The sequence below is a fragment of the Narcine bancroftii genome, chromosome 11 (genome assembly GCF_036971445.1).
Source record: "Narcine bancroftii isolate sNarBan1 chromosome 11, sNarBan1.hap1, whole genome shotgun sequence".
NCBI lineage: Eukaryota > Metazoa > Chordata > Chondrichthyes > Torpediniformes > Narcinidae > Narcine > Narcine bancroftii.
The window spans coordinates 10,670,534-10,683,865 of NC_091479.1; the positions used below are offsets into that span (position 1 = coordinate 10,670,534).

General features: G+C 46.2%; 1 protein-coding gene across 1 annotated transcript in view; it reads left to right on the forward strand.

The window, feature by feature from the left end:
* ccdc33 (coiled-coil domain containing 33) overlaps positions 1-13,332 on the forward strand; it is a 169,048-nt gene that overhangs the window by 116,835 nt on the left and 38,881 nt on the right. The gene's annotated exons all lie outside the window — the stretch shown is intronic.

Below are 13,332 nucleotides of genomic sequence, written 5' to 3' on the forward strand. Positions count from 1 at the left end.
GAAACATCATTCTCCGGTCCTCGGGGCAGAAACACAACCAGACAGAGCACACACAGACAAATAATATACATGCAGGACAAGTATTTCTTATATACAAATAAGGAAATATTATTTCATGAATAACGAGCATCTCGGATGGTTTTAGTGTGAGCAGTTCCTTTGGTCGTTTAATGTTCTCACTTAAATTTATTTTTAAAATTTAGACATACAGCATGGTAACAGCCCATGAGTCCGTCCTACTCAATTACACCTAATTGACTTACAACTCCCAGTATGTTTCGAATGGTGGAGGAAACTGGGGAAAACCCATACAGACGTGGGGACAATGTACAAACTCCTTATAGGCGGTGTGGGATTAGAACCCTGGTCCCTATCACTGGTGAGGTAACAGCGTTGCACTAGCCCCCCCCTATGCTAGTCAGAGGTAGTAGTTAACTTCTCATTGGTTGAGAGTTAGACTGGGGAATAGGGAATCAAAGAAGCCTTCTGCTGCATCTCTGTGACGTCTAGGGAGTGCCTGATTAAGTCCCAGTATTAATGCGGGTGGTGGGGTGCAGATGATTTGCTCCATTGAGTTAAGGACACTGATCGACCATTGCTATAAGCGGCAGAATCAGTTTAGAGGGCTGAAAGGCCTCCTGATTTTATGATTCTGGGTACAGGCTGTTTTGTAACCTCTGCATAATCCCAAAATGCGGAGCTATTTGCAGTGTGGTCTTTGATGGGGCAGCACGGTTGGCGAAGTGGTTAGTGCAACACTTTTACAGCGCCAGCGATTGGGTCTGGAGTTCGAATCCCTCGCGGTCTGTAAGGAGTTTGTACGTCCTCCCCATGCCTGCGTGGGTTTCCTCCGGGAGCTCCAGTTTCCTCCCACCGTTTGAAACATACCAGGGGTGTAGTTAATGGGGTGTAAACTGGGTGGCGCAGACTCGTAGGCGAACTGGGACGGTGTCTACATGACGCAGTGTCTTAGAAAAGCCGTCTCTATCCTCAAAGACCCCCACCACTGAGACCACGCCCTCTTCACTCTGCTGCCATTGGGGAAAAAGGTACAGGAGCCTAAAAACGAGCACCCAGCGGCACAAGGACAGCTTCCTCCCCCCCGCCATCAGATTCCTGATTAATCAATGAACCAAAGACACTGCCTTATTTTTGTCCACAATTATTTTTATAGTAAGGTTGTAAGGTGGTTATAAAATGAATATTTGCTCTGTGATGTTGCTGCAAGACCCCGAATTTCAAGACTTGTTCATGACAATAAATTACTGTGCTGTACGTCTAAATAAAATTTAAATTATGTAATGCATGGAACAACAGTCACATTTCACTCTGTGTGAAGGAGTGAGGCATTTCTGCAGTAATGTGATAAGACTTTATACAAGTACAATATTTTCTGCATCTGAAGTACAATGTGATTAACCCCAAAACATTGGCTGATTGAAATCCTTCTGAGAATAGATCTCACCATTAACTTAAAAAAAAACGCAGTATCATGGATATCTGACTTCCTGCTATTATGTCCTTATCTTAAGGAAACAGAAAGAGATAAAAATGGACTAAACCCTATTATGTCTGTTAAATAATATGTAATTCTTATGTACTCGTTTCTAATCTGGGCCTTGTTAATTTGTAATTAAACATCTGTATCTCAGCAGAGAACATCTGGGCAATTGGCAAATGTCAATGGATTGCAAACACTGATCCTGTCCCACAGTTGTGTGGTCTTTTTCAACCAAGATTAACTGTTACCTATTAAAAGAGTAATTAAGTTGTTCGTAACCAGTAACTAAACCTGCAGAGAGCTGCTGACTGATGCTGGATTTCCATTCATGAGATAAGGTTGTTTCTGAAGAAGTGTGAAATTTTTAATTGCAGAGAATTCACTGGTTAATCCCATCGAGTGTCGTTTGATGTGATAGTGGAACAAGGTTAGCTCTTGTATCGACAGTTGCCCCTTCAAACCTTCCATTTGTTCTCCGGAAGTTCTGGCCATTCGGAAAGGCTCACCTTTACTTTCCTGTAAACCACTGATGGTACACTGCACCAGAGCATCAACTTTTTTTTTAGAGTTGCCTTCAAAGTGGGTTATTTACAAAAAAACTGTGGTTTGAATTTAAAGCAAGCAAAAGAATGCCCAGTCCTTAAGCTACAAGATGATCCCCATCTTGTTGAGCTCTGATGCTTACCACACCATTCAAAAACCTCGTTCCTGCAACTTTGCAGATGGTTGCTCATGTAGCAGCGTCGAAGTACTCGAGATGGCAGAGGTCGACAGCATCGAGTCCACGCTGCTGAAGATCCAGCTGCGCTGGGTGGGTCACGTCTCCAGAATGGAGGACCATCGCCTTCCCAAGATCGTGTTATATGGCGAGCTCTCCACTGGCCACCGTGACAGAGGTGCACCAAAGAAAAGGTACAAGGACTGCCTAAATAAATCTCTTGGTGCCTGCCACATTGACCACCGCCAGTGGGCTGATATCGCCTCAAACCGTGCATCTTGGCGCCTCACAGTTCGGCGGGCAGCAACCTCCTTTGAAGAAGACCGCAGAGCCCACCTCACTGACAAAAGGCAAAGGAGGAAAAACCCAACACCCAACCCCAACCCACCAATTTTCCCCTGCAGCCGCTGCAACCGTGTCTGCCTGTCCCGCATCGGACTTGTCAGCCACAAACGAGCCTGCAGCTGACGTGGACTTTTTACCCCCTCCATAAATCTTCGTCCGCGAAGCCAAGCCAAAGAAGAACACTCATTTCACTATTCTTCGCATGCACACACCCCCCCCCCCACACAAATCACCCACATACCCTACACACCCTATTCAAACAGCTGCTCCGAGCAAAGCCCGACCAAGGTTGAATATTTGCTCCCATCTTCACCAAAGGTACTTCAGAAAATATTTTCTTTTACAATTTTAAGTTATCATTACTTATTATTTCAGTTTTTAAAATGCATTTTCCTCATTTTTTTTTGTTGCCAGTTGCTTGAATTGCAGATACCAGGGTTTTAGTTTACAATTAGGGACAATTTTATATATAAAAAAATACAAAACCTTTCCGAATTGGCAATAAGTAAATAATTAAGTGATATGTGATCTGTGTCCAAATCTCCCTCAACTCTGCTCATGTTTTTTTGTAAAAAAATCTTCAGTCGTTCCTTTTTCCACGTCTCCCAGAACGATGCTGCAATCTTTCTGTTTCTTCCAGTTTTGTCATCAGGGATTTTAATCACCTTTCACCGAGATAAAAGGGAAACGTTGGTGGAATTAATTGAAAACACAGCCTCCTTAATCCCTTCAAAAACCACCCCACGTTGCAGCTGAAGGGAAAAGGAATGGACGTCAATTTGTTTTTATTCTAAGGGAGAGATTATACCTTTCTGCTCCCCTGATGATCAAACTTAGGTCAGGCCTTTCAGCCCAGAGTGTTGTGCCGACCCATTAAACCTACTCTATCTAATCGGGCTTTAAACGCCCTATTAACGGAGGCAATGGTGGGTTTCTTTTAAAACATGCTAATAAAATTTAAAGCTTGACTGGGTGATTTACTCTCAAAATATCGTGAATTATTATATTAAATACGCTCAACAGCATCACTCCCCTGGTCAGCGGTAGATTCCAGACTTGGGGTCGTCTTATAGGGCTACAATCCTGCATTTTATGTGGATATTCGGTGGGGGGGGGGAGGGTCATCCCATTCACGAGCCGGCATATATGACATATTGGGTAAGCGTGAAATTGGGAGGTAATTTTCCACATTGGGCAGAAGAAGCCGAGGTAGTCTTGCTTCTTGATTTAGATTTCAGATTTATTGTCAGAGAACATACATGACATCACATACAACCCTGAGATCCTTTTACCTGCAGGCAAGGCAGAATTACCACTTATTGGCAGGGCAAAAAAAAACTGTACATGTCAACAAATAAGGAAATGTAAACTGTGCAATACAGAGAGAATTAAAAAAAATTAATAGAGTATCAAAGTAAGTCCTTAAATGAGTCCCTGATTGAGATTGTCGCTGAGGAGTCTGATAGTGGAGGGGAGGCAGCTGTTCCTGAACTTGGTGATGCGAATCTTGTGGCACCGAGACCTCTTTCCTGATGGCAGCAGCAAGAACAGAGTGTGTGCTGGGTGGCGCGGTTCCTTGATGATGGCTGCTGCTCTCTGACGGCAGTGTTCTCGATGGTGGGGAGGGTTTACCCATGATGTCCCGGACTGTGCTCCCGACCTTTTGCAGGGCTTTACGCTCGAGGATATTGGGGACCCCATACCAGAATGCGATGCAGCCAGTTAGCACACCTTCCACCATACCTCTGTCAAAATTTGCCAGGGTTTCCGATGTCACACCGAAACTCCTCAAACTCCTGAGGAAGTAGAGGTGCAGACGAGCTTTCTTCACCTGGCACTATTGTGTGCTGGGTCCAGGAAACTCCTCTGAGATGGCGACTCCCAAGAACTTGAATTTGCTCACCCAATCCAAGGATCTAATCAAGGATACAAAAGCTGTTACACCCTCATAATCTCCTAGGAATCTCTATCCCATGATCCCTCCGAGCAGATTGACGTTGGGAATCTGGTAGTAATACATTGGGAGCTCTGAGAAGCCTTGGGTAAATGGCAACATTTGTTACCGAGTGGTCACCTTCCTGCCCTGTGAGACATCTCTTCCCCATCGGAGTAGAGAGGACGATGGAGGAACTCAGAGGCATTTCGAATGCTGAAAGGCCTGGACAGAGTTGATGTGTCAAGGTTGGTTCCCATGGTCGAGGATTCAAAGACAAGACAACTTCAGGGTAAAAGGGTATCAATTTAAAAAAAAAGAGATGTGGAAAATTTTCTTTAGTCAGAGGGTCATGAGTCTGTGGAAACTTGTTGCTACAGGCAGCTGTGAAAGCAAGGTCATTGGGTGCACTTAAGGCAAAGATTGACAGGTATTTGATTAGTCAAGGCATCAAGGGCTACAGGGAGAAGGCTGTGGAGTGGGGCTGAGTGGTAAGGTGAATCAGCTCATGATTAGAATGGTGGAGCAGACTCGATGGGCCAACTTCAGCTCTTATAATCTTGTGATCTGTGGAGGCACCTGCACCTGCAGCTGCCTCTGGCAAGTCAGCTCAGAACCCACGAATTGAAATGGAACCAAATACCCCCCCCACCCCTTCCCGGTCCCGAGAAATTGCAAAGAGGATGACCTCACCTGCCCTCCAAAATCGGCTCAACAGATCTGTATTTACAGTTCCCTTCTAGTGCCTCAATAACCGTGAGCAACTTAACATAAGACTGGCCATGGGTGGGGAATGGGATGGAAGGATTACCGGAAGACGCAAGATAAGGCCCTGTGTCCTTGGCGTAGAGAGGGATTGTGGGTAATTTCCCTCTCTACTGCTGACAGAGTTTAATTAAGCTCTAGCTATGACCAGACGGGTCTCTTTGGGGAGCCTGAAGATTGTATTAGAATAAATCACTGCATTAATATTTTCTGGAAACTCGAAGGACTCAAGTTCATTTAAAGCATGTTATTATATTTAAGCTTAATTTAAACTTATGAACATTTCAATACAGAATGATTTGCTGCAGTTACTATTGGCCTGTGTAGAGAATTTTGCCATTCATGAAGCCCTCCTCTCTGAAATAAGATGGGAGATTGAAAGTGACGGGCAATCTAACAATTTTAACAGAAATTGGCAGGAGCCACACTCTCCTGGTTCCTCACAAGGTTTGATTAAATAATGTGTAAGGTTTCAGATCATGTGTATCAACCCAAATAATAGAAAAACCGTTTGAATAAAAAAATTGAAAATATCGGCTTGAAATGAAATCATCTATCTCGCACGAAAATGTAAATGGATTTCCTGTTTTATTGTATTGTAATGGTTGTTTTGGGGGGGTTATAAGATGTTTTTAATTGCATCCTTTGCTGTATTTTGATTTATTTTAAACGATTTAAGCCAATCTAAATAGTTTTCAAATGCCACAGACTAATAGAGATATTTAAAAAACCACAAGGGAATTCACGTCCAAGTTTTGTCTTGCTGCGCTACCCTTACAATGTCCCGCCCAATCAAGCCAAGCATACCGTGTGATTTACCACCCGATTTACTTGTGCAACCATTGTCAATGAGGTGGACCCCCCCCCTCACCCCGATCCCTCTGGACATCAAGGTTTTAAGAGCCCTGCCATTTCCCTTACACTTGACCTCCCAAAGTGCAACACCTCACACTCGCCTGGATTAATCTCCGCTTTGCCGATGTGTTTCCTGCATTGCAACTGCCTACTCTTCTTTGAACGAATTGTTGGCAGTGATTCATTTGTAACATCCTGCAGTGGTTTTGCAATGAGTCTTATAAGACTCTGTTTATCCACCTTTTCGGCGTGCAGATTTGCCTTTTTCCAGCAATGCTTCAATGAGCGCAATTTTCCTGGAGGGTTAAGAACCGTCTCTGTTCTTAACAGTTCCTCGCACTGATAAGCTGGTCCTACACATGGGGCATGAAGGCTCCAGTACGAACCTCTTCTACTGCATCACTTTCCATTCTCCTCCTCCCATTCATGCCATGTACAAAGTTTAGAGGTTAGGATTATGAAGAATGACTAATTAGGGTGTGAGCGTTAAGGTTAATGATCTGTAATTAGAGTTGCTAGTTATGCCTCCATATGAGAGCGCTAAGTGTTAAAGTTGGTGAAAGCAAAGTTAAAATTTATTGTCAGAGAACATATATAACATCACTTACAGCCCTGAGATTCTTTTTTCAGTGGGCCACTACTTATCGGTACGGGGAAAAAAAACTGCACTTAAGGAAAGTTACGTATACAAAAGAGGGAAATGTAAACCAAGAAAAAAAATCTAAACAAACTGTGCAAAACAGAAAATAAAAAATGAGTCCCTGATTGAGTTTGTGGTTGAGGGGTCTGATGGCGGAGGGGGAGCAGCTGTTCCTGAACCTGGGGGTGCGAGTCTTGTGGCACCGATAGCTCTTTCCTGATGGCAGCAGCGAGAACAGAGCGTGTGCTGGTTGGTGCGGGTCCTTGACGATCGCTGCTGCTCTCCGACGGCAGCGTTCCCTGCAGATGTTCTCGATGGTGGGGAGGGTTTTGCCTGTGACGTCCTGGGCTGCGTCCGCTACCTTTTGCGGTAGGCTTTTCCTCCCCTACTAGGCCGCGATGCAGCCGGTCAGCGCACTTACCACTGCATTGATTCTTCTCCAGTGATCTGTGTAAAATGTTGTTTTGGTGGCAATAATCAGGAAAACTGTAGTTTACAAAGGTAACATCTGCTTTCTGGCCACACTTTGTCATTTTTGCTTGATCTGTTGAGGTATTGTCTGTGTTCACCTCCCTGCCGAACACAATTAGATACAGCAGCAATGTTGGAATTACAGAGAATGTGGGGCAATCCACATTTCAAACATTGAAAGGCATAAACAAAATAGATTAGATAGGTTATTCCCCACGGTGGGAGAGTCACGGACAAGAGGGCACGACTGCAGGATTGAAGGGCGTCCACTTAGAACAGAAATGCAGAGGAATTTCTTCAGCCACAGGGGGATGAATCTGTGGAATTTGTTGCCACAGGTGGTTGTGGAGGCCGGGCCACTGGGTGTATTTAAGACAGAGGTTGATAGGTTCTTGATTACCCAGGGCATCAAAGGTTATGGGGAGAAGGCCGGGCTGTGGGGCTGAGTGGGAGATCGGGCCAGCTCATGATTGAATGGTGGGGAAGACTCGATGGGCTGAACAGCCTATATCTGATCTGAATAACTTTTAAAGAGTATAAGGGAATATTTACTGGTCAGGTGTCGAGTTGGAAGCTCATGTCCTATCCCCACGACTACCTTCCTCTTGGATGGCTTACAGAAAACAAAGCTCTATGTTCCTAATCCACTCTGAAACAATGATCTCCTGACTATAGTGGACACCATATCCTGGAACACTCTAATCCCACAGCACTATGTAAGCCCCTTCACCAGGAGGACTGGAGTGGTTCAAGAATTATCAGTATCCATAGGACAGCAGTGGGGGAAAAAGTATTGTCGGTAACATTTCAAGGCTAAGACTGACATTTGATCACAGGTCCTTGATCTGAAACATGCGGGTGCATCTACGTCTGTATCTATCTATCTGTCTGTCTGTCTGTCTCTCTCGCTCTCTCCCCTCTCTTTTCACTCTTCATAAAATAAAATAGTTTTTCTCTAGCATCAGTGGATTGGGAGCAGAACTGAATGTTGACGCTTAATGATGGCACCTCAAACAGCAATTCAGTGACATTTGTCCCATTGCACCCCTGCCAAATCAGAATGAAGTAATCCCACTCCTTATTTTCCTCTACCCCCTATCTGTGGCGTGCTCTCTCTTCCTCAATCTGTCTCTCTTTTTCTTTGTCTGTCTCTCTCCTTCTCTCTCTCTCTCTTTGAGTGCCTCTATCTTTTTGCCTCTTGTCTCTTTCCCCCTCTCTCTCACACACCCATAACCACACTCGCATGTCTCCCCCCCCCCCCACACCCACAACCACACACACACACTAATGCCCATCAATCATTTGATTCTTTCACCTTTAACTCACACCAAGCGGAGACATTTACAGTGGCCGAACCGCCTGCCAGCATGTTCTTTGGATCTGGAAGGAAACTGGGGCAAACCCAGCATGCACACTCCACACCGGAAGTCGGAATTGAACAGTACTACATGTTGAGGCAGCAGTATTACATGTTGCCCCCGCCACCCCACCCCCTACCCCTTCCCAAGCTGTGGAGCCTTGCTGCATGGTTAAGACTGAACCAAAGAAATGGAACTAGTGATGTAAGGTATAATTCAACTCGTTGAGAGCCGGCGGGTTTCAGAATGAACATATGAACGGCATCTGCTTCTTTCTCCCCTACTGTTTTGCCATGGATTCTGATTGGTTCAGCGGATGTAGCAGCTGCCATTCTCTCAGAATAGAAACATGTGTCAGTGGGGTTGACTTCAGTCTCACTGACTCCAAGAGGGATCAACGATACATGGGGCTGTCCAATCGGGCAGAGCTCTCAGCAGAGGGCCTTGCTGTCAGCACCTTTCCTTTCGACTTAGGTCAAGTCCAGACATGGGCCTTACTGCACCTGCTGTCAGTTTGGACCTTTGCTTTCAGAAGCACAGGGAATGTTGTTTTCCTGCTGGTTTTGTTTTGTAAACCTGACGAGCTTCTGTTAATTACAACTATGGCCGATTCAGACAGGATCAATGGAGAGAAGCCATTCCCATTGCTGAGAAGTTCAAGAAGAAAGGGGTTAAAATCTAGGGCACGGTGCCAGGGAAGAGAAACTTTTTCACACAGAGAGTGGTTCTGAGGGTCCAGAGCTATCAAGGTTATCAATCTTCGTCGTGAAGCAAGGCTGCGTTCTCGCACCAACCCTCTTTTCAATCTTCTTCAGCATGATGCTGAACCAAGCCATGAAAGACCCAAACAATGAAGACGCTGTTTACATCCGGTACCGCACGGATGGCAGTCTCTTCAATCTGAGGCGCCTGCAAGCTCACACCAAGACACAAGAGAAACTTGTCCGTGAACTACTCTTTGCAGACGATGCCGCTTTAGTTGCCCATTCAGAGCCAGCTCTTCAGCGCTTGACGTCCTGCTTTGCGGAAACTGCCAAAATGTTTGGCCTGGAAGTCAGCCTGAAGAAAACTGAGGTCCTCCATCAGCCAGCTCCCCACCATGACTACCAGCCCCCCCACATCTCCATCGGGCACACAAAACTCAAAACGGTCAACCAGTTTACCTATCTCGGCTGCACCATTTCATCAGATGCAAGGATCGACAATGAGATAGACAACAGACTCGCCAAGGCAAATAGCGCCTTTGGAAGACTACACAAAAGAGTCTGGAAAAACAACCAACTGAAAAACCTCACAAAGATAAGGTAATTCAGAGCCGTTGTCATACCCACACTCCTGTTCGGCTCCGAATCATGGGTCCTCTACCGGCATCACCTACGGCTCCTAGAACGCTTCCACCAGCGTTGTCTCCGCTCCATCCTCAACATCCATTGGAGCGCTTTCATCCCTAACGTCGAAGTACTCGAGATGGCAGAGGTCCATAAATCCCCTCCATAAATCTTCGTCCGCGAAGCTAAGCCAAAGAAGAAGAAGAAGAAGGACACTAATGGCATCGTGAAGAAAGCACGTCAGCACCTCTACTTCCTCAGGAGTTTGCGGAGGTTCAGTATGACGTCCTAAAGTCTGGCAAATTTCTGCAGATGTGTGGAGGCTGCATCACGGTCTGGTATGGGGAAGTGAGTGGAAGGACCTGCGGGAGGTAGTGGACACAACCCAGTACATCACAGGTAAAACCCTCCTACCATCGAAAACATCCAACCTTGTATTAAATAATTTACTGAGGTCACCTCCACTGCTTCAATGGGCAGAGAATTCCACAGATTCACTGCCCTCTGGGAAAAGCAGTTCATCCTCATCTCTGTCCTAAATCTACTCCTCTGAATCTTCAGGTGCCTCGTTCAGTTCTCCCCCACCAGTGGAAACAACTACCTAATTTTACCATAATTTTAAACATTTCTATAAGATCCCCTCTCATTCTTCTGAATTCCAGCGAGTCCAGTCCAGTTCTGTGGAATCAACCTGGTGAACCTCTGCACCGCCTCCAAAGCTGATCCATCCTTCCTCAAGGAAGGAGACCAGAACTGCATGCAGTCCTCCAGATGCAGCCTCGCCAGGACCTTGTACAGTTGCAGTGTTACCTCCCTGCTTCTAAATTCAATCCCTCCGGCAATGATGGCCAAGATTCCAAAAATAGAAACAGAAACAATTCTGAAAGGCATAGATAAGATAGGTAAGTTGTTCCCATTGGTGGGGGAGACCAGAACTAGGGAACACAGCCTCAAGATCCAGAGGAGTAGATTTAGGACGGAGATGAGGAGAAACCGCTTTTACCCCAGAGGGTGGGTGATCTGTGGAATTTGCTGCCCATTGAAACAGTGGAGGCGACATCAGTAAATATGTTTAACATAAAACTAGTGAGGGGAATTAGGGGATATGGGGGAAAAGGCAGGTTGGGGAAATGAGCCCATCTTCAGATGAGCTGTGATCTCATTGAATGGCGGAGCAGGCTCGACGAGCCACTCCAGCTCCTATTTTTTTATGTTCTTAACTTCAACCAGCAGGTATAAAAGCTATGACTCGGGACCTCAATGAGCCAGTGACAACCTTCAGTCTCCCAACAATGCCTGGAATACAACTGCAACCTTAAGACCCTGTTCCATCCAAAACGCAGTATTATTCATTCATAGAATAACCACGCTTTCTTCAGCTATTTTTATTTATATTAATTGTCCCCTCATCGAAATAAGCATACAATAGCTTTTAAAATCCTTCATCGTTTGTAGCACTCTCTTGAAAATAGATGCTCATTTGTCCTTTAAGAAGTTTGTTCCCATGGCAACTTTCTTCAAGGCCTTCATCAACCTCCCCCCTCGCATGTTCAGCTCTGCTCTACTGATGTTTTGTCAGCTGTCGCTAAGGAGAGGTTGTGTTGTAGTGACTGAACGAGTGGGACTGACAAAGGCTTCATTGTGCGCCGGAGAGATTATAAGGAAGGCATGGAAGGTAGCCCACGACTTTGGAAAGCCAATGATTGTGGCAGCTTGGCGGCAAGAGGCAATGCTATTTAACAGAGGGGCAAGCATACCCCCCCAGTACCATCTTTTACCAAGGAGCAGAGACTTGGAATGTATTTGTGTGCCCACTGGTTCTGTGCTTTGTGTGGGCAACCGTCCCAGCTCAACTAGGCCCACCGTCGCTACTGGGGACTCGATATTTAGTGCGAGGAGTAACGAGGTCAGCGCGACTTGGCAATCTTTCATTGCAATAGGTAGGAGCATGCGAGCAGGTTAGTTCCCGAGGAAAGGGCCCTGGGGGGGGGCTGAAGGCTTGTGACGGATGGTTTCGGGAGGAAGCTGGCATCAGCTCAGAAGGAGTCGAATGGCCTCCTATTACAGGCCCCACACAACCTCTGTGAGTATGCATGCTGCTCAGATAATCCCTCTTGCGGGAGGATGGCACGACATCCTATTCCATGGCTAGCGCAATGCTATTACTGCGCCAGCGACCCGGGTTCGAATCCGTCAATGTGTGTAAGGAGTTTGTACATTCTTCCCGTGATGGAGGCTGCAAGAGCGCTGGAGATGAATCCATGGGCACTCAGTATCTCTGAAGGGACTCTCTTTCTCTTATTATGGGGGGGGGGGGGGTGGGCATTGTTACTTACGGCAGGCAAAAGCTAATGTATATTGAATGCAGGGTTTCCCCTCTTATCTGCGATCCAAAACTGATCTGATTACTCCACACTCTCCTCACAGTCCCGTGTCAGTCCCCACACTGACCCCACTGCCCCGCTCTCTGCCCACAGCCCCATGTCCGTCCCCACACCAATCCCACTTCCAGCTCTCTCCCCACAGCCCCATGTCGGTCCTGCTCTCTGCCCACAGCCCCATTTTGGTCCCCAGACTGACCCCACTGCCCTCTCTCCCTACAGCCCCATGTCAGTCCCCACACTGATCCCACTGCCCCGTCTCTCTCCACAGCCCTTTGTCGGTCCCCATACTCATCCCTCCTTACAAATAAAAAGTTTACAGGTACACTACAGTGTCCCATGTAGCTTTGCTAAATTATATAACGTGTTCGCACAACGTCCACATTGCATAATGCCCAGTTTCACAGAATGCATTGTGGACGTTAAGCGGTGCATACCCTGTATAGGGTTCGGGACTATCCGCAGTTTCTAGCATCTGCTGGGGGTCTTTGAGCATATTGCCCACAGATAAGGGGGGGACTACTTGAACCTGTGTTGGTTTCCTCTGGGTGCTCCATTTGCTCTCACCCACCAAAAAGATATGGGAGTTGCAGGGTTGATTGGTGTATTTGGAGGGTAAGGTCTTGTGGGCCAGAAGGGCCTGTTACTGTGCTGTATGTCCAAATTAAAATAGTGATTGTAAATCAAAAGTATAATTACATTAATGACTCTTGGGTGGTACGGTTAGCGTGACACAGTTAGCATGGCGGTTAGGGTAACGCTGTAACAGCACTAGTGACCCGGGGTTCGAATCCCCTATCTGAAAGGATAGCATGTCAGTGTGGATTTTCCCCGGGCGCTCTGGTTTCCTCCCACTGTTAAAAAACGTACCAGGATTGGGTGTCATTGAAGCAGCACGGACTCATGGGCAGGAAGGGCCTGTAGCCTTGCTGTATGCCTAAACTTAAAATTTATGCCTTAAGGTGTATGCCTTAAAACTTAAACTTAGTGCATTTAAAGGTCATTTCTCCAAAGGTCACTTTCCACATTCCACATGT